The 17844-nt window shown below is 45.0% G+C and overlaps 38 non-coding genes across 38 annotated transcripts; all 38 read left to right on the top strand.

Moving 5' to 3' along the window:
* The first annotated feature begins 307 nt into the window (after positions 1–307).
* On the top strand, positions 308–426 carry LOC134112996 (5S ribosomal RNA). The gene has a single exon (XR_009946319.1). It is a non-coding gene; the product is annotated as a 5S ribosomal RNA (ribosomal RNA).
* A 339-nt stretch (positions 427–765) lies between these two features.
* LOC134112592 (5S ribosomal RNA) lies at positions 766–884 on the top strand. The gene has a single exon (XR_009945915.1). It is a non-coding gene; the product is annotated as a 5S ribosomal RNA (ribosomal RNA).
* A 344-nt stretch (positions 885–1228) lies between these two features.
* Positions 1229–1347, top strand: LOC134112581 (5S ribosomal RNA). The gene has a single exon (XR_009945904.1). It is a non-coding gene; the product is annotated as a 5S ribosomal RNA (ribosomal RNA).
* A 339-nt stretch (positions 1348–1686) lies between these two features.
* On the top strand, positions 1687–1805 carry LOC134112569 (5S ribosomal RNA). Its single transcript, XR_009945892.1, has one exon. It is a non-coding gene; the product is annotated as a 5S ribosomal RNA (ribosomal RNA).
* Positions 1806–2149: 344 nt separating this feature from the next.
* On the top strand, positions 2150–2268 carry LOC134112558 (5S ribosomal RNA). The gene has a single exon (XR_009945881.1). It is a non-coding gene; the product is annotated as a 5S ribosomal RNA (ribosomal RNA).
* Positions 2269–2607: 339 nt separating this feature from the next.
* LOC134112547 (5S ribosomal RNA) lies at positions 2608–2726 on the top strand. Its single transcript, XR_009945870.1, has one exon. It is a non-coding gene; the product is annotated as a 5S ribosomal RNA (ribosomal RNA).
* A 344-nt stretch (positions 2727–3070) lies between these two features.
* Positions 3071–3189, top strand: LOC134112543 (5S ribosomal RNA). Its single transcript, XR_009945868.1, has one exon. It is a non-coding gene; the product is annotated as a 5S ribosomal RNA (ribosomal RNA).
* A 339-nt stretch (positions 3190–3528) lies between these two features.
* On the top strand, positions 3529–3647 carry LOC134112534 (5S ribosomal RNA). Its single transcript, XR_009945866.1, has one exon. It is a non-coding gene; the product is annotated as a 5S ribosomal RNA (ribosomal RNA).
* Positions 3648–4042: 395 nt separating this feature from the next.
* LOC134112941 (5S ribosomal RNA) lies at positions 4043–4161 on the top strand. The gene has a single exon (XR_009946264.1). It is a non-coding gene; the product is annotated as a 5S ribosomal RNA (ribosomal RNA).
* A 339-nt stretch (positions 4162–4500) lies between these two features.
* Positions 4501–4619, top strand: LOC134113077 (5S ribosomal RNA). The gene has a single exon (XR_009946400.1). It is a non-coding gene; the product is annotated as a 5S ribosomal RNA (ribosomal RNA).
* A 344-nt stretch (positions 4620–4963) lies between these two features.
* On the top strand, positions 4964–5082 carry LOC134113083 (5S ribosomal RNA). Its single transcript, XR_009946406.1, has one exon. It is a non-coding gene; the product is annotated as a 5S ribosomal RNA (ribosomal RNA).
* Positions 5083–5422: 340 nt separating this feature from the next.
* LOC134113072 (5S ribosomal RNA) lies at positions 5423–5541 on the top strand. The gene has a single exon (XR_009946395.1). It is a non-coding gene; the product is annotated as a 5S ribosomal RNA (ribosomal RNA).
* Positions 5542–5885: 344 nt separating this feature from the next.
* On the top strand, positions 5886–6004 carry LOC134113061 (5S ribosomal RNA). Its single transcript, XR_009946384.1, has one exon. It is a non-coding gene; the product is annotated as a 5S ribosomal RNA (ribosomal RNA).
* A 339-nt stretch (positions 6005–6343) lies between these two features.
* LOC134113076 (5S ribosomal RNA) lies at positions 6344–6462 on the top strand. The gene has a single exon (XR_009946399.1). It is a non-coding gene; the product is annotated as a 5S ribosomal RNA (ribosomal RNA).
* Positions 6463–6806: 344 nt separating this feature from the next.
* LOC134113050 (5S ribosomal RNA) lies at positions 6807–6925 on the top strand. The gene has a single exon (XR_009946373.1). It is a non-coding gene; the product is annotated as a 5S ribosomal RNA (ribosomal RNA).
* A 339-nt stretch (positions 6926–7264) lies between these two features.
* On the top strand, positions 7265–7383 carry LOC134113039 (5S ribosomal RNA). The gene has a single exon (XR_009946362.1). It is a non-coding gene; the product is annotated as a 5S ribosomal RNA (ribosomal RNA).
* A 344-nt stretch (positions 7384–7727) lies between these two features.
* LOC134113027 (5S ribosomal RNA) lies at positions 7728–7846 on the top strand. Its single transcript, XR_009946350.1, has one exon. It is a non-coding gene; the product is annotated as a 5S ribosomal RNA (ribosomal RNA).
* A 339-nt stretch (positions 7847–8185) lies between these two features.
* LOC134113075 (5S ribosomal RNA) lies at positions 8186–8304 on the top strand. Its single transcript, XR_009946398.1, has one exon. It is a non-coding gene; the product is annotated as a 5S ribosomal RNA (ribosomal RNA).
* A 344-nt stretch (positions 8305–8648) lies between these two features.
* On the top strand, positions 8649–8767 carry LOC134113016 (5S ribosomal RNA). The gene has a single exon (XR_009946339.1). It is a non-coding gene; the product is annotated as a 5S ribosomal RNA (ribosomal RNA).
* Positions 8768–9106: 339 nt separating this feature from the next.
* Positions 9107–9225, top strand: LOC134113005 (5S ribosomal RNA). The gene has a single exon (XR_009946328.1). It is a non-coding gene; the product is annotated as a 5S ribosomal RNA (ribosomal RNA).
* A 344-nt stretch (positions 9226–9569) lies between these two features.
* LOC134112994 (5S ribosomal RNA) lies at positions 9570–9688 on the top strand. The gene has a single exon (XR_009946317.1). It is a non-coding gene; the product is annotated as a 5S ribosomal RNA (ribosomal RNA).
* Positions 9689–10027: 339 nt separating this feature from the next.
* Positions 10028–10146, top strand: LOC134112983 (5S ribosomal RNA). Its single transcript, XR_009946306.1, has one exon. It is a non-coding gene; the product is annotated as a 5S ribosomal RNA (ribosomal RNA).
* Positions 10147–10490: 344 nt separating this feature from the next.
* LOC134112972 (5S ribosomal RNA) lies at positions 10491–10609 on the top strand. Its single transcript, XR_009946295.1, has one exon. It is a non-coding gene; the product is annotated as a 5S ribosomal RNA (ribosomal RNA).
* A 340-nt stretch (positions 10610–10949) lies between these two features.
* LOC134112940 (5S ribosomal RNA) lies at positions 10950–11068 on the top strand. Its single transcript, XR_009946263.1, has one exon. It is a non-coding gene; the product is annotated as a 5S ribosomal RNA (ribosomal RNA).
* A 344-nt stretch (positions 11069–11412) lies between these two features.
* Positions 11413–11531, top strand: LOC134112961 (5S ribosomal RNA). The gene has a single exon (XR_009946284.1). It is a non-coding gene; the product is annotated as a 5S ribosomal RNA (ribosomal RNA).
* Positions 11532–11870: 339 nt separating this feature from the next.
* LOC134112950 (5S ribosomal RNA) lies at positions 11871–11989 on the top strand. The gene has a single exon (XR_009946273.1). It is a non-coding gene; the product is annotated as a 5S ribosomal RNA (ribosomal RNA).
* A 344-nt stretch (positions 11990–12333) lies between these two features.
* LOC134112939 (5S ribosomal RNA) lies at positions 12334–12452 on the top strand. Its single transcript, XR_009946262.1, has one exon. It is a non-coding gene; the product is annotated as a 5S ribosomal RNA (ribosomal RNA).
* A 339-nt stretch (positions 12453–12791) lies between these two features.
* On the top strand, positions 12792–12910 carry LOC134113074 (5S ribosomal RNA). Its single transcript, XR_009946397.1, has one exon. It is a non-coding gene; the product is annotated as a 5S ribosomal RNA (ribosomal RNA).
* A 344-nt stretch (positions 12911–13254) lies between these two features.
* LOC134112928 (5S ribosomal RNA) lies at positions 13255–13373 on the top strand. The gene has a single exon (XR_009946251.1). It is a non-coding gene; the product is annotated as a 5S ribosomal RNA (ribosomal RNA).
* A 339-nt stretch (positions 13374–13712) lies between these two features.
* LOC134112917 (5S ribosomal RNA) lies at positions 13713–13831 on the top strand. The gene has a single exon (XR_009946240.1). It is a non-coding gene; the product is annotated as a 5S ribosomal RNA (ribosomal RNA).
* Positions 13832–14175: 344 nt separating this feature from the next.
* LOC134112906 (5S ribosomal RNA) lies at positions 14176–14294 on the top strand. Its single transcript, XR_009946229.1, has one exon. It is a non-coding gene; the product is annotated as a 5S ribosomal RNA (ribosomal RNA).
* Positions 14295–14633: 339 nt separating this feature from the next.
* Positions 14634–14752, top strand: LOC134112895 (5S ribosomal RNA). Its single transcript, XR_009946218.1, has one exon. It is a non-coding gene; the product is annotated as a 5S ribosomal RNA (ribosomal RNA).
* A 344-nt stretch (positions 14753–15096) lies between these two features.
* Positions 15097–15215, top strand: LOC134112884 (5S ribosomal RNA). Its single transcript, XR_009946207.1, has one exon. It is a non-coding gene; the product is annotated as a 5S ribosomal RNA (ribosomal RNA).
* A 340-nt stretch (positions 15216–15555) lies between these two features.
* On the top strand, positions 15556–15674 carry LOC134112938 (5S ribosomal RNA). Its single transcript, XR_009946261.1, has one exon. It is a non-coding gene; the product is annotated as a 5S ribosomal RNA (ribosomal RNA).
* A 344-nt stretch (positions 15675–16018) lies between these two features.
* LOC134112873 (5S ribosomal RNA) lies at positions 16019–16137 on the top strand. Its single transcript, XR_009946196.1, has one exon. It is a non-coding gene; the product is annotated as a 5S ribosomal RNA (ribosomal RNA).
* Positions 16138–16481: 344 nt separating this feature from the next.
* LOC134112862 (5S ribosomal RNA) lies at positions 16482–16600 on the top strand. The gene has a single exon (XR_009946185.1). It is a non-coding gene; the product is annotated as a 5S ribosomal RNA (ribosomal RNA).
* A 344-nt stretch (positions 16601–16944) lies between these two features.
* Positions 16945–17063, top strand: LOC134112851 (5S ribosomal RNA). The gene has a single exon (XR_009946174.1). It is a non-coding gene; the product is annotated as a 5S ribosomal RNA (ribosomal RNA).
* A 339-nt stretch (positions 17064–17402) lies between these two features.
* LOC134112840 (5S ribosomal RNA) lies at positions 17403–17521 on the top strand. Its single transcript, XR_009946163.1, has one exon. It is a non-coding gene; the product is annotated as a 5S ribosomal RNA (ribosomal RNA).
* Positions 17522–17844: the final 323 nt, after the last annotated feature.

Here is a 17844-nt window from a genome sequence, read left to right as displayed (position 1 = left end):
TTTAGTGTTGTTTTAACGTTGGATATGAAAGGCAATTAGACAAAATTATCCAAAATGATTCCGTTTCATGGTTGCTAAATTAGTGTTGATCAACATTTAACAATTGGCATACTTTTGTTTGTAATTTAGCCGTTGAAATACAGGTGCTAACCCAACATGTTAGAATTGCCAGTGAAGAAAAGTAAAGTTACCTTCAGGTTTTAGAAACCTCTCTTGCCAATCCTAAGAACTGCTTCAATTTTAGAAAAAGAAACTCTTCTGATTATCTTTGACGCATTATAAAGGATTAGGAAAAAGATAAAAAGCAGCTTACGGCCATACCTCTCTGGTTCCGCCCGATCTCGTCTGATCTCGGAAGCTAAGCAGAGCAGGGCCTGGTTAGTACCTGGATGGAAGACCGCCTGGGAATCCCAGGTGCCGTAAGGTTTTTCACTTCTCTCTCTGAAAGCCGCCCAGCGCCGTAGCTTGTACACCTACACAATTGTAAAAAGTTTATCACATTGTAGAAGAGATGCAATAGGAAGAAGATGAAAGGTGGCTTACGTCCATACCATCGTCAGGCCATTTGAGGTGGCGGGGACTGCAATGGCCATTCACCGATTGGCTGGGACTCCTGGGCGGGTCTTCTCTAGTCCATCCAATTTTCGGCATGGGATGTCACAGCCTTCTTTGCATACCCTTATTTAACCCACACAAAGATGCCAACGGCAGGCGTGTCATAATTCATTCACGCATTATAAAGGATTAGGAAAAAGATGAAAAGCAGCTTACGGCCATACCTCTCTGGTTCCGCCCGATCTCGTCTGATCTCGGAAGCTAAGCAGAGCAGGGCCTGGTTAGTACCTGGATGGAAGACCGCCTGGGAATCCCAGGTGCCGTAAGCTTTTTCACTTCTCTCTCCGAAAGCCGCCCAGCGCCGTAGATTGTACACCTGTTTTAACGTTGGATATGAAAGGAAATTAGACAATATTATCCAAAATGATTCCGTTTCATGATTGCTAAATTAGTGTTGATCAACATTTACGATTGGCATACTATTGTTTGTAATTTAGCCGTTGAAATACAGGTGCTAACCCAACATGTTAGAATTGCCAGTGAAGAAAAGTAAAGTTACCTTCAGGCTTTAGGAACCTCTCTTGCCAATGCTAAGAACTGCTTCAATTTTAGAAAAAGAAACTTCTGATTATCTTTGACACGTTTTAAAGGATTAGGAAAAAGATGAAAAGCAGCTTACGGCCATACCTCTCTGGTTCCGCCCGATCTCGTCTGATCTCGGAAGCTAAGCAGAGCAGGGCCTGGTTAGTACCTGGATGGAAGACCGCCTGGGAATCCCAGGTGCCGTAAGCTTTTTCACTTCTCTCTCTGAAAGCCGCCCAGCGCCGTAGATTGTACACCTACACAATTGTAAAAAAAAATTCACATTGTAGAAGAGATGCAATAGGAAGAAGATGAAAGGTGGCTTACGTCCATACCATCGTCAGGCCATTTGAGGTGGCGGGGACTGCAATGGCCATTCACCGATTGGCTGGGACTCCTGGGCGGGTCTTCTCTAGTCCATCCAATTTTCGGCATGGGATGTCACAGCCTTCTTTGCATACCCTTATTTAACCCACACAAAGATGCCAACGGCAGGCGTGTCATAATTCATTGACGCATTATAAAGGATTAGGAAAAAGATGAAAAGCAGCTTACGGCCATACCTCTCTGGTTCCGCCCGATCTCGTCTGATCTCGGAAGCTAAGCAGAGCAGGGCCTGGTTAGTACCTGGATGGAAGACCGCCTGGGAATCCCAGGTGCCGTAAGCTTTTTCACTTCTCTCTCCGAAAGCCGCCCAGCGCCGTAGATTGTACACCTGTTTTAAAGTTGGATATGAAAGGAAATTAGACAATATTATCCAAAATGATTCCGTTTCATGATTGCTAAATTAGTGTTGATCAACATTTACGATTGGCATACTATTGTTTGTAATTTAGCCGTTGAAATACAGGTGCTAACCCAACATGTTAGAATTGCCAGTGAAGAAAAGTAAAGTTACCTTCAGGCTTTAGGAACCTCTCTTGCCAATGCTAAGAACTGCTTCAATTTTAGAAAAAGAAACTTCTGATTATCTTTGACACGTTTTAAAGGATTAGGAAAAAGATGAAAAGCAGCTTACGGCCATACCTCTCTGGTTCCGCCCGATCTCGTCTGATCTCGGAAGCTAAGCAGAGCAGGGCCTGGTTAGTACCTGGATGGAAGACCGCCTGGGAATCCCAGGTGCCGTAAGCTTTTTCACTTCTCTCTCTGAAAGCCGCCCAGCGCCGTAGATTGTACACCTACACAATTGTAAAAAAAAATTCACATTGTAGAAGAGATGCAATAGGAAGAAGATGAAAGGTGGCTTACGTCCATACCATCGTCAGGCCATTTGAGGTGGCGGGGACTGCAATGGCCATTCACCGATTGGCTGGGACTCCTGGGCGGGTCTTCTCTAGTCCATCCAATTTTCGGCATGGGATGTCACAGCCTTCTTTGCATACCCTTATTTAACCCACACAAAGATGCCAACGGCAGGCGTGTCATAATTCATTCACGCATTATAAAGGATTAGGAAAAAGATGAAAAGCAGCTTACGGCCATACCTCTCTGGTTCCGCCCGATCTCGTCTGATCTCGGAAGCTAAGCAGAGCAGGGCCTGGTTAGTACCTGGATGGAAGACCGCCTGGGAATCCCAGGTGCCGTAAGCTTTTTCACTTCTCTCTCCGAAAGCCGCCCAGCGCCGTAGATTGTACACCTGTTTTAAAGTTGGATATGAAAGGAAATTAGACAATATTATCCAAAATGATTCCGTTTCATGATTGCTAATATAGTGTTGATCAACATTTACGATTGGCATACTATTGTTTGTAATTTAGCCGTTGAAATACAGGTGCTAACCCAACATGTTAGAATTGCCAGTGAAGAAAAGTAAAGTTACCTTCAGGCTTTAGGAACCTCTCTTGCCAATGCTAAGAACTGCTTCAATTTTAGAAAAAGAAACTTCTGATTATCTTTGACACGTTTTAAAGGATTAGGAAAAAGATGAAAAGCAGCTTACGGCCATACCTCTCTGGTTCCGCCCGATCTCGTCTGATCTCGGAAGCTAAGCAGAGCAGGGCCTGGTTAGTACCTGGATGGAAGACCGCCTGGGAATCCCAGGTGCCGTAAGCTTTTTCACTTCTCTCTCTGAAAGCCGCCCAGCGCCGTAGATTGTACACCTACACAATTGTAAAAAAAAATTCACATTGTAGAAGAGATGCAATAGGAAGAAGATGAAAGGTGGCTTACGTCCATACCATCGTCAGGCCATTTGAGGTGGCGGGGACTGCAATGGCCATTCACCGATTGGCTGGGACTCCTGGGCGGGTCTTCTCTAGTCCATCCAATTTTCGGCATGGGATGTCACAGCCTTCTTTGCATACCCTTATTTAACCCACACAAAGATGCCAACGGCAGGCGTGTCATAATTCATTGACGCATTATAAAGGATTAGGAAAAAGATGAAAAGCAGCTTACGGCCATACCTCTCTGGTTCCGCCCGATCTCGTCTGATCTCGGAAGCTAAGCAGAGCAGGGCCTGGTTAGTACCTGGATGGAAGACCGCCTGGGAATCCCAGGTGCCGTAAGCTTTTTCACTTCTCTCTCCGAAAGCCGCCGAGCGCCGCAGATTGTACACCTACAAATTACAAAAAGAATATCACATTGTTGAAGAGATCCATGTTTAGTGTTGTTTTAACGTTGGATATGAAAGGAAATTAGACAATATTATCCAAAATGATTCCGTTTCATGATTGCTAAATTAGTGTTGATCAACATTTACGATTGGCATACTATTGTTTGTAATTTAGCCGTTGAAATACAGGTGCTAACCCAACATGTTAGAATTGCCAGTGAAGAAAAGTAAAGTTACCTTCAGGCTTTAGGAACCTCTCTTGCCAATGCTAAGAACTGCTTCAATTTTAGAAAAAGAAACTTCTGATTATCTTTGACACGTTTTAAAGGATTAGGAAAAAGATGAAAAGCAGCTTACGGCCATACCTCTCTGGTTCCGCCCGATCTCGTCTGATCTCGGGAGCTAAGCAGAGCAGGGCCTGGTTAGTACCTGGATGGAAGACCGCCTGGGAATCCCAGGTGCCGTAAGCTTTTTCACTTCTCTCTCTGAAAGCCGCCCAGCGCCGTAGCTTGTACACCTACACAATTGTAAAAAGTTTATCACATTGTAGAAGAGATGCAATAGGAAGAAGATGAAAGGTGGCTTACGTCCGTACCATCGTCAGGCCATTTGAGGTGGCGGGGACTGCAATGGCCATTCACCGATTGGCTGGGACCCCTGGGCGGGTCTTCTCTAGTCCATCCAATTTTCGGCATGGGATGTCACAGCCTTCTTTGCATACCCTTATTTAACCCACACAAAGATGCCAACGGCAGGCGTGTCATAATTCATTGACGCATTATAAAGGATTAGGAAAAAGATAAAAAGCAGCTTACGGCCATACCTCTCTGGTTCCGCTCGATCTCGTCTGATCTCGGAAGCTAAGCAGAGCAGGGCCTGGTTAGTACCTGGATGGAAGACCGCCTGTGAATCCCAGGTGCCGTAAGCTTTTTCACTTCTCTCTCCGAAAGCCGCCCAGCGCCGTAGATTGTACACCTGTTTTAACGTTGGATATGAAAGGAAATTAGACAATATTATCCAAAATGATTCCGTTTCATGATTGCTAAATTAGTGTTGATCAACATTTACGATTGGCATACTATTTTTTGTAATTTAGCCGTTGAAATACAGGTGCTAACCCAACATGTTAGAATTGCCAGTGAAGAAAAGTAAAGTTACCTTCAGGCTTTAGGAACCTCTCTTGCCAATGCTAAGAACTGCTTCAATTTTAGAAAAAGAAACTTCTGATTATCTTTGACACGTTTTAAAGGATTAGGAAAAAGATGAAAAGCAGCTTACGGCCATACCTCTCTGGTTCCGCCCGATCTCGTCTGATCTCGGAAGCTAAGCAGAGCAGGGCCTGGTTAGTACCTGGATGGAAGACCGCCTGGGAATCCCAGGTGCCGTAAGCTTTTTCACTTCTCTCCCTGAAAGCCGCCCAGCGCCGTAGATTGTACACCTACACAATTGTAAAAAAAAAATTCACATTGTAGAAGAGATGCAATAGGAAGAAGATGAAAGGTGGCTTACGTCCATACCATCGTCAGGCCATTTGAGGTGGCGGGGACTGCAATGGCCATTCACCGATTGGCTGGGACTCCTGGGCGGGTCTTCTCTAGTCCATCCAATTTTCGGCATGGGATGTCACAGCCTTCTTTGCATACCCTTATTTAACCCACACAAAGATGCCAACGGCAGGCGTGTCATAATTCATTCACGCATTATAAAGGATTAGGAAAAAGATGAAAAGCAGCTTACGGCCATACCTCTCTGGTTCCGCCCGATCTCGTCTGATCTCGGAAGCTAAGCAGAGCAGGGCCTGGTTAGTACCTGGATGGAAGACCGCCTGGGAATCCCAGGTGCCGTAAGCTTTTTCACTTCTCTCTCCGAAAGCCGCCCAGCGCCGTAGATTGTACACCTGTTTTAAAGTTGGATATGAAAGGAAATTAGACAATATTATCCAAAATGATTCCGTTTCATGATTGCTAAATTAGTGTTGATCAACATTTACGATTGGCATACTATTGTTTGTAATTTAGCCGTTGAAATACAGGTGCTAACCCAACATGTTAGAATTGCCAGTGAAGAAAAGTAAAGTTACCTTCAGGCTTTAGGAACCTCTCTTGCCAATGCTAAGAACTGCTTCAATTTTAGAAAAAGAAACTTCTGATTATCTTTGACACGTTTTAAAGGATTAGGAAAAAGATGAAAAGCAGCTTACGGCCATACCTCTCTGGTTCCGCCCGATCTCGTCTGATCTCGGAAGCTAAGCAGAGCAGGGCCTGGTTAGTACCTGGATGGAAGACCGCCTGGGAATCCCAGGTGCCGTAAGCTTTTTCACTTCTCTCTCTGAAAGCCGCCCAGCGCCGTAGATTGTACACCTACACAATTGTAAAAAAAAATTCACATTGTAGAAGAGATGCAATAGGAAGAAGATGAAAGGTGGCTTACGTCCATACCATCGTCAGGCCATTTGAGGTGGCGGGGACTGCAATGGCCATTCACCGATTGGCTGGGACTCCTGGGCGGGTCTTCTCTAGTCCATCCAATTTTCGGCATGGGATGTCACAGCCTTCTTTGCATACCCTTATTTAACCCACACAAAGATGCCAACGGCAGGCGTGTCATAATTCATTGACGCATTATAAAGGATTAGGAAAAAGATAAAAAGCAGCTTACGGCCATACCTCTCTGGTTCCGCTCGATCTCGTCTGATCTCGGAAGCTAAGCAGAGCAGGGCCTGGTTAGTACCTGGATGGAAGACCGCCTGTGAATCCCAGGTGCCGTAAGCTTTTTCACTTCTCTCTCCGAAAGCCGCCCAGCGCCGTAGATTGTACACCTGTTTTAACGTTGGATATGAAAGGAAATTAGACAATATTATCCAAAATGATTCCGTTTCATGATTGCTAAATTAGTGTTGATCAACATTTACGATTGGCATACTATTTTTTGTAATTTAGCCGTTGAAATACAGGTGCTAACCCAACATGTTAGAATTGCCAGTGAAGAAAAGTAAAGTTACCTTCAGGCTTTAGGAACCTCTCTTGCCAATGCTAAGAACTGCTTCAATTTTAGAAAAAGAAACTTCTGATTATCTTTGACACGTTTTAAAGGATTAGGAAAAAGATGAAAAGCAGCTTACGGCCATACCTCTCTGGTTCCGCCCGATCTCGTCTGATCTCGGAAGCTAAGCAGAGCAGGGCCTGGTTAGTACCTGGATGGAAGACCGCCTGGGAATCCCAGGTGCCGTAAGCTTTTTCACTTCTCTCTCTGAAAGCCGCCCAGCGCCGTAGATTGTACACCTACACAATTGTAAAAAAAAATTCACATTGTAGAAGAGATGCAATAGGAAGAAGATGAAAGGTGGCTTACGTCCATACCATCGTCAGGCCATTTGAGGTGGCGGGGACTGCAATGGCCATTCACCGATTGGCTGGGACTCCTGGGCGGGTCTTCTCTAGTCCATCCAATTTTCGGCATGGGATGTCACAGCCTTCTTTGCATACCCTTATTTAACCCACACAAAGATGCCAACGGCAGGCGTGTCATAATTCATTGACGCATTATAAAGGATTAGGAAAAAGATGAAAAGCAGCTTACGGCCATACCTCTCTGGTTCCGCCCGATCTCGTCTGATCTCGGAAGCTAAGCAGAGCAGGGCCTGGTTAGTACCTGGATGGAAGACCGCCTGGGAATCCCAGGTGCCGTAAGCTTTTTCACTTCTCTCTCCGAAAGCCGCCCAGCGCCGTAGATTGTACACCTGTTTTAAAGTTGGATATGAAAGGAAATTAGACAATATTATCCAAAATGATTCCGTTTCATGATTGCTAAATTAGTGTTGATCAACATTTACGATTGGCATACTATTGTTTGTAATTTAGCCGTTGAAATACAGGTGCTAACCCAACATGTTAGAATTGCCAGTGAAGAAAAGTAAAGTTACCTTCAGGCTTTAGGAACCTCTCTTGCCAATGCTAAGAACTGCTTCAATTTTAGAAAAAGAAACTTCTGATTATCTTTGACACGTTTTAAAGGATTAGGAAAAAGATGAAAAGCAGCTTACGGCCATACCTCTCTGGTTCCGCCCGATCTCGTCTGATCTCGGAAGCTAAGCAGAGCAGGGCCTGGTTAGTACCTGGATGGAAGACCGCCTGGGAATCCCAGGTGCCGTAAGCTTTTTCACTTCTCTCTCTGAAAGCCGCCCAGCGCCGTAGATTGTACACCTACACAATTGTAAAAAAAAATTCACATTGTAGAAGAGATGCAATAGGAAGAAGATGAAAGGTGGCTTACGTCCATACCATCGTCAGGCCATTTGAGGTGGCGGGGACTGCAATGGCCATTCACCGATTGGCTGGGACTCCTGGGCGGGTCTTCTCTAGTCCATCCAATTTTCGGCATGGGATGTCACAGCCTTCTTTGCATACCCTTATTTAACCCACACAAAGATGCCAACGGCAGGCGTGTCATAATTCATTGACGCATTATAAAGGATTAGGAAAAAGATAAAAAGCAGCTTACGGCCATACCTCTCTGGTTCCGCTCGATCTCGTCTGATCTCGGAAGCTAAGCAGAGCAGGGCCTGGTTAGTACCTGGATGGAAGACCGCCTGTGAATCCCAGGTGCCGTAAGCTTTTTCACTTCTCTCTCCGAAAGCCGCCCAGCGCCGTAGATTGTACACCTGTTTTAACGTTGGATATGAAAGGAAATTAGACAATATTATCCAAAATGATTCCGTTTCATGATTGCTAAATTAGTGTTGATCAACATTTACGATTGGCATACTATTTTTTGTAATTTAGCCGTTGAAATACAGGTGCTAACCCAACATGTTAGAATTGCCAGTGAAGAAAAGTAAAGTTACCTTCAGGCTTTAGGAACCTCTCTTGCCAATGCTAAGAACTGCTTCAATTTTAGAAAAAGAAACTTCTGATTATCTTTGACACGTTTTAAAGGATTAGGAAAAAGATGAAAAGCAGCTTACGGCCATACCTCTCTGGTTCCGCCCGATCTCGTCTGATCTCGGAAGCTAAGCAGAGCAGGGCCTGGTTAGTACCTGGATGGAAGACCGCCTGGGAATCCCAGGTGCCGTAAGCTTTTTCACTTCTCTCTCTGAAAGCCGCCCAGCGCCGTAGATTGTACACCTACACAATTGTAAAAAAAAATTCACATTGTAGAAGAGATGCAATAGGAAGAAGATGAAAGGTGGCTTACGTCCATACCATCGTCAGGCCATTTGAGGTGGCGGGGACTGCAATGGCCATTCACCGATTGGCTGGGACTCCTGGGCGGGTCTTCTCTAGTCCATCCAATTTTCGGCATGGGATGTCACAGCCTTCTTTGCATACCCTTATTTAACCCACACAAAGATGCCAACGGCAGGCGTGTCATAATTCATTGACGCATTATAAAGGATTAGGAAAAAGATGAAAAGCAGCTTACGGCCATACCTCTCTGGTTCCGCCCGATCTCGTCTGATCTCGGAAGCTAAGCAGAGCAGGGCCTGGTTAGTACCTGGATGGAAGACCGCCTGGGAATCCCAGGTGCCGTAAGCTTTTTCACTTCTCTCTCCGAAAGCCGCCCAGCGCCGTAGATTGTACACCTGTTTTAAAGTTGGATATGAAAGGAAATTAGACAATATTATCCAAAATGATTCCGTTTCATGATTGCTAAATTAGTGTTGATCAACATTTACGATTGGCATACTATTGTTTGTAATTTAGCCGTTGAAATACAGGTGCTAACCCAACATGTTAGAATTGCCAGTGAAGAAAAGTAAAGTTACCTTCAGGCTTTAGGAACCTCTCTTGCCAATGCTAAGAACTGCTTCAATTTTAGAAAAAGAAACTTCTGATTATCTTTGACACGTTTTAAAGGATTAGGAAAAAGATGAAAAGCAGCTTACGGCCATACCTCTCTGGTTCCGCCCGATCTCGTCTGATCTCGGAAGCTAAGCAGAGCAGGGCCTGGTTAGTACCTGGATGGAAGACCGCCTGGGAATCCCAGGTGCCGTAAGCTTTTTCACTTCTCTCTCTGAAAGCCGCCCAGCGCCGTAGATTGTACACCTACACAATTGTAAAAAAAAATTCACATTGTAGAAGAGATGCAATAGGAAGAAGATGAAAGGTGGCTTACGTCCATACCATCGTCAGGCCATTTGAGGTGGCGGGGACTGCAATGGCCATTCACCGATTGGCTGGGACTCCTGGGCGGGTCTTCTCTAGTCCATCCAATTTTCGGCATGGGATGTCACAGCCTTCTTTGCATACCCTTATTTAACCCACACAAAGATGCCAACGGCAGGCGTGTCATAATTCATTCACGCATTATAAAGGATTAGGAAAAAGATGAAAAGCAGCTTACGGCCATACCTCTCTGGTTCCGCCCGATCTCGTCTGATCTCGGAAGCTAAGCAGAGCAGGGCCTGGTTAGTACCTGGATGGAAGACCGCCTGGGAATCCCAGGTGCCGTAAGCTTTTTCACTTCTCTCTCCGAAAGCCGCCCAGCGCCGTAGATTGTACACCTGTTTTAACGTTGGATATGAAAGGAAATTAGACAATATTATCCAAAATGATTCCGTTTCATGATTGCTAAATTAGTGTTGATCAACATTTACGATTGGCATACTATTTTTTGTAATTTAGCCGTTGAAATACAGGTGCTAACCCAACATGTTAGAATTGCCAGTGAAGAAAAGTAAAGTTACCTTCAGGCTTTAGGAACCTCTCTTGCCAATGCTAAGAACTGCTTCAATTTTAGAAAAAGAAACTTCTGATTATCTTTGACACGTTTTAAAGGATTAGGAAAAAGATGAAAAGCAGCTTACGGCCATACCTCTCTGGTTCCGCCCGATCTCGTCTGATCTCGGAAGCTAAGCAGAGCAGGGCCTGGTTAGTACCTGGATGGAAGACCGCCTGGGAATCCCAGGTGCCGTAAGCTTTTTCACTTCTCTCTCTGAAAGCCGCCCAGCGCCGTAGATTGTACACCTACACAATTGTAAAAAAAAAATTCACATTGTAGAAGAGATGCAATAGGAAGAAGATGAAAGGTGGCTTACGTCCATACCATCGTCAGGCCATTTGAGGTGGCGGGGACTGCAATGGCCATTCACCGATTGGCTGGGACCCCTGGGCGGGTCTTCTCTAGTCCATCCAATTTTCGGCATGGGATGTCACAGCCTTCTTTGCATACCCTTATTTAACCCACACAAAGATGCCAACGGCAGGCGTGTCATAATTCATTGACGCATTATAAAGGATTAGGAAAAAGATAAAAAGCAACTTACGGCCATACCTCTCTGGTTCCGCCCGATCTCGTCTGATCTCGGAAGCTAAGCAGAGCAGGGCCTGGTTAGTACCTGGATGGAAGACCGCCTGGGAATCCCAGGTGCCGTAAGCTTTTTCACTTCTCTCTCCGAAAGCCGCCGAGCGCCGCAGATTGTATACCTGTTTTAACGTTGGATATGAAAGGAAATTAGACAATATTATCCAAAATGATTCCGTTTCATGATTGCTAAATTAGTGTTGATCAACATTTACGATTGGCATACTATTGTTTGTAATTTAGCCGTTGAAATACAGGTGCTAACCCAACATGTTAGAATTGCCAGTGAAGAAAAGTAAAGTTACCTTCAGGCTTTAGGAACCTCTCTTGCCAATGCTAAGAACTGCTTCAATTTTAGAAAAAGAAACTTCTGATTATCTTTGACACGTTTTAAAGGATTAGGAAAAAGATGAAAAGCAGCTTACGGCCATACCTCTCTGGTTCCGCCCGATCTCGTCTGATCTCGGAAGCTAAGCAGAGCAGGGCCTGGTTAGTACCTGGATGGAAGACCGCCTGGGAATCCCAGGTGCCGTAAGCTTTTTCACTTCTCTCTCTGAAAGCCGCCCAGCGCCGTAGATTGTACACCTACACAATTGTAAAAAAAATTTCACATTGTAGAAGAGATGCAATAGGAAGAAGATGAAAGGTGGCTTACGTCCATACCATCGTCAGGCCATTTGAGGTGGCGGGGACTGCAATGGCCATTCACCGATTGGCTGGGACTCCTGGGCGGGTCTTCTCTAGTCCATCCAATTTTCGGCATGGGATGTCACAGCCTTCTTTGCATACCCTTATTTAACCCACACAAAGATGCCAACGGCAGGCGTGTCATAATTCATTGACGCATTATAAAGGATTAGGAAAAAGATGAAAAGCAGCTTACGGCCATACCTCTCTGGTTCCGCCCGATCTCGTCTGATCTCGGAAGCTAAGCAGAGCAGGGCCTGGTTAGTACCTGGATGGAAGACCGCCTGGGAATCCCAGGTGCCGTAAGCTTTTTCACTTCTCTCTCCGAAAGCCGCCCAGCGCCGTAGATTGTACACCTGTTTTAAAGTTGGATATGAAAGGAAATTAGACAATATTATCCAAAATGATTCCGTTTCATGATTGCTAAATTAGTGTTGATCAACATTTACGATTGGCATACTATTGTTTGTAATTTAGCCGTTGAAATACAGGTGCTAACCCAACATGTTAGAATTGCCAGTGAAGAAAAGTAAAGTTACCTTCAGGCTTTAGGAACCTCTCTTGCCAATGCTAAGAACTGCTTCAATTTTAGAAAAAGAAACTTCTGATTATCTTTGACACGTTTTAAAGGATTAGGAAAAAGATGAAAAGCAGCTTACGGCCATACCTCTCTGGTTCCGCCCGATCTCGTCTGATCTCGGAAGCTAAGCAGAGCAGGGCCTGGTTAGTACCTGGATGGAAGACCGCCTGGGAATCCCAGGTGCCGTAAGCTTTTTCACTTCTCTCTCTGAAAGCCGCCCAGCGCCGTAGATTGTACACCTACACAATTGTAAAAAAAAATTCACATTGTAGAAGAGATGCAATAGGAAGAAGATGAAAGGTGGCTTACGTCCATACCATCGTCAGGCCATTTGAGGTGGCGGGGACTGCAATGGCCATTCACCGATTGGCTGGGACTCCTGGGCGGGTCTTCTCTAGTCCATCCAATTTTCGGCATGGGATGTCACAGCCTTCTTTGCATACCCTTATTTAACCCACACAAAGATGCCAACGGCAGGCGTGTCATAATTCATTGACGCATTATAAAGGATTAGGAAAAAGATAAAAAGCAGCTTACGGCCATACCTCTCTGGTTCCGCTCGATCTCGTCTGATCTCGGAAGCTAAGCAGAGCAGGGCCTGGTTAGTACCTGGATGGAAGACCGCCTGTGAATCCCAGGTGCCGTAAGCTTTTTCACTTCTCTCTCCGAAAGCCGCCCAGCGCCGTAGATTGTACACCTGTTTTAACGTTGGATATGAAAGGAAATTAGACAATATTATCCAAAATGATTCCGTTTCATGATTGCTAAATTAGTGTTGATCAACATTTACGATTGGCATACTATTTTTTGTAATTTAGCCGTTGAAATACAGGTGCTAACCCAACATGTTAGAATTGCCAGTGAAGAAAAGTAAAGTTACCTTCAGGCTTTAGGAACCTCTCTTGCCAATGCTAAGAACTGCTTCAATTTTAGAAAAAGAAACTTCTGATTATCTTTGACACGTTTTAAAGGATTAGGAAAAAGATGAAAAGCAGCTTACGGCCATACCTCTCTGGTTCCGCCCGATCTCGTCTGATCTCGGAAGCTAAGCAGAGCAGGGCCTGGTTAGTACCTGGATGGAAGACCGCCTGGGAATCCCAGGTGCCGTAAGCTTTTTCACTTCTCTCTCTGAAAGCCGCCCAGCGCCGTAGATTGTACACCTACACAATTGTAAAAAAAAATTCACATTGTAGAAGAGATGCAATAGGAAGAAGATGAAAGGTGGCTTACGTCCATACCATCGTCAGGCCATTTGAGGTGGCGGGGACTGCAATGGCCATTCACCGATTGGCTGGGACTCCTGGGCGGGTCTTCTCTAGTCCATCCAATTTTCGGCATGGGATGTCACAGCCTTCTTTGCATACCCTTATTTAACCCACACAAAGATGCCAACGGCAGGCGTGTCATAATTCATTGACGCATTATAAAGGATTAGGAAAAAGATGAAAAGCAGCTTACGGCCATACCTCTCTGGTTCCGCCCGATCTCGTCTGATCTCGGAAGCTAAGCAGAGCAGGGCCTGGTTAGTACCTGGATGGAAGACCGCCTGGGAATCCCAGGTGCCGTAAGCTTTTTCACTTCTCTCTCCGAAAGCCGCCCAGCGCCGTAGATTGTACACCTGTTTTAAAGTTGGATATGAAAGGAAATTAGACAATATTATCCAAAATGATTCCGTTTCATGATTGCTAAATTAGTGTTGATCAACATTTACGATTGGCATACTATTGTTTGTAATTTAGCCGTTGAAATACAGGTGCTAACCCAACATGTTAGAATTGCCAGTGAAGAAAAGTAAAGTTACCTTCAGGCTTTAGGAACCTCTCTTGCCAATGCTAAGAACTGCTTCAATTTTAGAAAAAGAAACTTCTGATTATCTTTGACACGTTTTAAAGGATTAGGAAAAAGATGAAAAGCAGCTTACGGCCATACCTCTCTGGTTCCGCCCGATCTCGTCTGATCTCGGAAGCTAAGCAGAGCAGGGCCTGGTTAGTACCTGGATGGAAGACCGCCTGGGAATCCCAGGTGCCGTAAGCTTTTTCACTTCTCTCTCTGAAAGCCGCCCAGCGCCGTAGATTGTACACCTACACAATTGTAAAAAAAAATTCACATTGTAGAAGAGATGCAATAGGAAGAAGATGAAAGGTGGCTTACGTCCATACCATCGTCAGGCCATTTGAGGTGGCGGGGACTGCAATGGCCATTCACCGATTGGCTGGGACTCCTGGGCGGGTCTTCTCTAGTCCATCCAATTTTCGGCATGGGATGTCACAGCCTTCTTTGCATACCCTTATTTAACCCACACAAAGATGCCAACGGCAGGCGTGTCATAATTCATTCACGCATTATAAAGGATTAGGAAAAAGATGAAAAGCAGCTTACGGCCATACCTCTCTGGTTCCGCCCGATCTCGTCTGATCTCGGAAGCTAAGCAGAGCAGGGCCTGGTTAGTACCTGGATGGAAGACCGCCTGGGAATCCCAGGTGCCGTAAGCTTTTTCACTTCTCTCTCCGAAAGCCGCCCAGCGCCGTAGATTGTACACCTGTTTTAACGTTGGATATGAAAGGAAATTAGACAATATTATCCAAAATGATTCCGTTTCATGATTGCTAAATTAGTGTTGATCAACATTTACGATTGGCATACTATTTTTTGTAATTTAGCCGTTGAAATACAGGTGCTAACCCAACATGTTAGAATTGCCAGTGAAGAAAAGTAAAGTTACCTTCAGGCTTTAGGAACCTCTCTTGCCAATGCTAAGAACTGCTTCAATTTTAGAAAAAGAAACTTCTGATTATCTTTGACACGTTTTAAAGGATTAGGAAAAAGATGAAAAGCAGCTTACGGCCATACCTCTCTGGTTCCGCCCGATCTCGTCTGATCTCGGAAGCTAAGCAGAGCAGGGCCTGGTTAGTACCTGGATGGAAGACCGCCTGGGAATCCCAGGTGCCGTAAGCTTTTTCACTTCTCTCTCTGAAAGCCGCCCAGCGCCGTAGATTGTACACCTACACAATTGTAAAAAAAAAATTCACATTGTAGAAGAGATGCAATAGGAAGAAGATGAAAGGTGGCTTACGTCCATACCATCGTCAGGCCATTTGAGGTGGCGGGGACTGCAATGGCCATTCACCGATTGGCTGGGACCCCTGGGCGGGTCTTCTCTAGTCCATCCAATTTTCGGCATGGGATGTCACAGCCTTCTTTGCATACCCTTATTTAACCCACACAAAGATGCCAACGGCAGGCGTGTCATAATTCATTGACGCATTATAAAGGATTAGGAAAAAGATAAAAAGCAACTTACGGCCATACCTCTCTGGTTCCGCCCGATCTCGTCTGATCTCGGAAGCTAAGCAGAGCAGGGCCTGGTTAGTACCTGGATGGAAGACCGCCTGGGAATCCCAGGTGCCGTAAGCTTTTTCACTTCTCTCTCCGAAAGCCGCCGAGCGCCGCAGATTGTATACCTGTTTTAACGTTGGATATGAAAGGAAATTAGACAATATTATCCAAAATGATTCCGTTTCATGATTGCTAAATTAGTGTTGATCAACATTTACGATTGGCATACTATTGTTTGTAATTTAGCCGTTGAAATACAGGTGCTAACCCAACATGTTAGAATTGCCAGTGAAGAAAAGTAAAGTTACCTTCAGGCTTTAGGAACCTCTCTTGCCAATGCTAAGAACTGCTTCAATTTTAGAAAAAGAAACTTCTGATTATCTTTGACACGTTTTAAAGGATTAGGAAAAAGATAAAAAGCAGCTTACGGCCATACCTCTCTGGTTCCGCCCGATCTCGTCTGATCTCGGAAGCTAAGCAGAGCAGGGCCTGGTTAGTACCTGGATGGAAGACCGCCTGGGAATCCCAGGTGCCGTAAGCTTTTTCACTTCTCTCTCCGAAAGCCGCCCAGCGCCGTAGATTGTACACCTGTTTTAACGTTGGATATGAAAGGAAATTAGACAATATTATCCAAAATGATTCCGTTTCATGATTGCTAAATTAGTGTTGATCAACATTTACGATTGGCATACTATTTTTTGTAATTTAGCCGTTGAAATACAGGTGCTAACCCAACATGTTAGAATTGCCAGTGAAGAAAAGTAAAGTTACCTTCAGGCTTTAGGAACCTCTCTTGCCAATGCTAAGAACTGCTTCAATTTTAGAAAAAGAAACTTCTGATTATCTTTGACACGTTTTAAAGGATTAGGAAAAAGATAAAAAGCAGCTTACGGCCATACCTCTCTGGTTCCGCCCGATCTCGTCTGATCTCGGAAGCTAAGCAGAGCAGGGCCTGGTTAGTACCTGGATGGAAGACCGCCTGGGAATCCCAGGTGCCGTAAGCTTTTTCACTTCTCTCTCCGAAAGCCGCCCAGCGCCGTAGATTGTACACCTGTTTTAACGTTGGATATGAAAGGAAATTAGACAATATTATCCAAAATGATTCCGTTTCATGATTGCTAAATTAGTGTTGATCAACATTTACGATTGGCATACTATTTTTTGTAATTTAGCCGTTGAAATACAGGTGCTAACCCAACATGTTAGAATTGCCAGTGAAGAAAAGTAAAGTTACCTTCAGGCTTTAGGAACCTCTCTTGCCAATGCTAAGAACTGCTTCAATTTTAGAAAAAGAAACTTCTGATTATCTTTGACACGTTTTAAAGGATTAGGAAAAAGATGAAAAGCAGCTTACGGCCATACCTCTCTGGTTCCGCCCGATCTCGTCTGATCTCGGAAGCTAAGCAGAGCAGGGCCTGGTTAGTACCTGGATGGAAGACCGCCTGGGAATCCCAGGTGCCGTAAGCTTTTTCACTTCTCTCTCTGAAAGCCGCCCAGCGCCGTAGATTGTACACCTACACAATTGTAAAAAAAATTTCACATTGTAGAAGAGATGCAATAGGAAGAAGATGAAAGGTGGCTTACGTCCATACCATCGTCAGGCCATTTGAGGTGGCGGGGACTGCAATGGCCATTCACCGATTGGCTGGGACTCCTGGGCGGGTCTTCTCTAGTCCATCCAATTTCCGGCATGGGATGTCACAGCCTTCTTTGCATACCCTTATTTAACCCACACAAAGATGCCAACGGCAGGCGTGTCATAATTCATTGACGCATTATAAAGGATTAGGAAAAAGATGAAAAGCAGCTTACGGCCATACCTCTCTGGTTCCGCCCGATCTCGTCTGATCTCGGAAGCTAAGCAGAGCAGGGCCTGGTTAGTACCTGGATGGAAGACCGCCTGGGAATCCCAGGTGCCGTAAGCTTTTTCACTTCTCTCTCTGAAAGCCGCCCAGCGCCGTAGATTGTACACCTACACAATTGTAAAAAAAATTTCACATTGTAGAAGAGATGCAATAGGAAGAAGATGAAAGGTGGCTTACGTCCATACCATCGTCAGGCCATTTGAGGTGGCGGGGACTGCAATGGCCATTCACCGATTGGCTGGGACTCCTGGGCGGGTCTTCTCTAGTCCATCCAATTTTCGGCATGGGATGTCACAGCCTTCTTTGCATACCCTTATTTAACCCACACAAAGATGCCAACGGCAGGCGTGTCATAATTCATTGACGCATTATAAAGGATTAGG

The sequence above is a fragment of the Pungitius pungitius genome, unplaced genomic scaffold (genome assembly GCF_949316345.1).
Source record: "Pungitius pungitius unplaced genomic scaffold, fPunPun2.1 scaffold_25, whole genome shotgun sequence".
NCBI lineage: Eukaryota > Metazoa > Chordata > Actinopteri > Perciformes > Gasterosteidae > Pungitius > Pungitius pungitius.
The sequence above is the reverse complement of the archived record's forward strand: the minus strand, read 5'-3'. Positions and strand labels throughout refer to the sequence as shown.